Source organism: Oncorhynchus keta, chromosome 1, assembly GCF_023373465.1.
Source record: "Oncorhynchus keta strain PuntledgeMale-10-30-2019 chromosome 1, Oket_V2, whole genome shotgun sequence".
Taxonomy (NCBI): Eukaryota; Metazoa; Chordata; class Actinopteri; order Salmoniformes; family Salmonidae; genus Oncorhynchus; species Oncorhynchus keta.
The window spans coordinates 33,755,617-33,758,012 of NC_068421.1; positions in this window are offsets into that span (position 1 = coordinate 33,755,617).

Below are 2,396 nucleotides of genomic sequence, written 5' to 3' on the forward strand. Positions count from 1 at the left end.
TGCAAAGGGGACAAGACGACTGCACCGTATTGAGGGGAGGATGGATGGGGCCATTTATCGTGAGACCCTCAGTAAGAGCATTGAAGATGGGTCGTGGCTGGGTCTTCCAGCATGACAACGACCGAAGCACACAGCCAGGGCAACTCAGGAGTGGCTCCGTGAAGCATCTCAAGGTCCTGGAGTGGCTAGCCAGTTTCAGACCTGAACCCAATAGAACATCTTTGGAGGAGCTGAAAGTCCGTATTGCCCAGCGACAGGCCCGAAACCTGAAGGATCTGGAGGAAGGTCTGAATGGAGGAGTGGGCCAAAATCCCTGCTGCAGTGTGTGCAAACCTGGTCAAGAACTACAGGAAGCATTATGATCTCTGTAATTGTAAACAAAGGTTTCTGTACCAAATATTAAGTTATGCTTTTCTGATGTATCAAATACTTATGTCATACAATAAAATGCAAATTAATTACTTAAAAATCATACAATGTGATTTTCTGGATTTTTGTTTTAGATTCCGTCTCTCACAGTTGAAGTGTATCTATGATAAAAATGACAAACCTCTACATGCTTTGTAAGTAGAAAATCGGTGGCCAAAATCGGCAGTGTATCAAATACTTGTTCTCCCACTGTATATAACTTAATAAGACATTTCCACTCTTGATGAATTGTTATCTTAGGAGGACTACTTATTAAAGTTCATTTCCCTGGTTGTTGAAGCACCAACTTTTATATCGATCTTGTGTCTGATCATATCCCTGATAAACAGGCATGTTTGTATCTCAAAACAAATCAAATTACACTTGTCACATCCGCCGAATACAGGGTAGACCTTACAGTGAAATGCTCACTTGTAAGCTCTTAACCAACAATGATTTAAGAAGTTAAGAAAATAAGCGATAAGTAAAAAATAGAAAATAAAAGTAACAAATAATTAAACAGTAAAAAAACATATAGTAACAATAGAGGATATATACTGTGGGTACCGGTACAGAGTCAATGTGCGGGGGCACTGGTTAGTCGAATTAAAATGTACATGTAGATATAGTTAAAGTGATTATGCATAGATAATAAACAGAGAGTAGCAGCGCGTACAAGGAGGTCTGGGTAGCCTTTGATTAGCTGTTCAGGAGTATTATGGCTTGGAGGTAGAAGCAGTGAAGAAGCCTTTTGAACCTAGACTTGGCGCTCCGGTACCACTTGCCGTGCGGTAGCAGAGAACAGTCTATGACTAGGGTGGCTGGAGTCTTTGAAAATTTCCTCTGACACCGCCTGGTATAGATGTCTGGATGGCAGGAAGCTTGGCCCCAGTGATGTACTGGGCCCACACACTACCCTCTATAGTGCCTTGCGGTCTGAGAGGCTGAGCAGTTGCCATACCAGGCAGTGATGCAGCCAGTCAGGATGCTCTCGATGGTGCAGCTGTAGAACCTTTTGAGGATCTGAGAACCGTGCAAATCTTTTCAGTCTCCTGAGGGGAATAGGTTTTGTAAATTGCCCTCTTCATGACTGTCTTGGTGTGCTTTGGACCATGTTTGTTTGTTGGTGATGTGGACACCTAGGAACCTGAAGCTCTCAACCTTCTCCACTACAGCCCTGTCGATGAGAATGGGGTATGCTCGGTCCTCCTTTTCTTGTTGTCCACAATCATCTCCTTTGTCTTGATCACGTTGAGGAGAGGTTGTTGTCCTGGGAGGCAGTCTCTGACCTCCTCCTATAGACTGTCTCGTTGTTGTCAGTGATCAGGCCTACCACTGCTGTGTCATCAGCAAACTTAATGATGGTATTGGAGTCATGCCTGACCAAGTCATGAGTGAACAGGGAGTACAGGAGGGGGCCTGAGCACGCACCCCTGTGGGGTCCCTGTGTTGAGGATCCCAGAGTGTCGGATGTGTTGTTACCTACCCTTACTACCTGGGGGCGGCCCGTCAGGAAGTCCAGGAAGTCCAGGATCAGTTGCATAGGGAGGTGTTTCGTCCCAGGGTCCTTAGCTTAGTGATGAGCTTTGAGGGCAATATGGTGTTGAACGCTGATTTGTAGTCAATGAATAGCATTGTTCCTTTTTGTCCAGGTGAGAAAGGGCAGTGTGAACTGCAATAGAGATTGCATCATCTGTGGATCTGTTTAGGGCGGTAGGCAAATTGAAGTGGGTCTAGGGTTTCTAGGATAATGGTGTTGATGTGAAACATGACCAGCCTTTCAAAGCATTTCATGGCTACAGGCGTGAGTTCTACGGGTGCCAGTCATTTGAGCTGGTTACCTTAGTGTTCTTGGGCACAGGGACTATGGTTGTCTGCTTGAAACATGTTGGTATTGTTTGGGCCAGGGACTATGGTGGTCTGCTTGAAACATGTTGTTGTTACAGACTCAGACAGGGAGAGGTTGAAAATGTCAGTGAAGACACTTG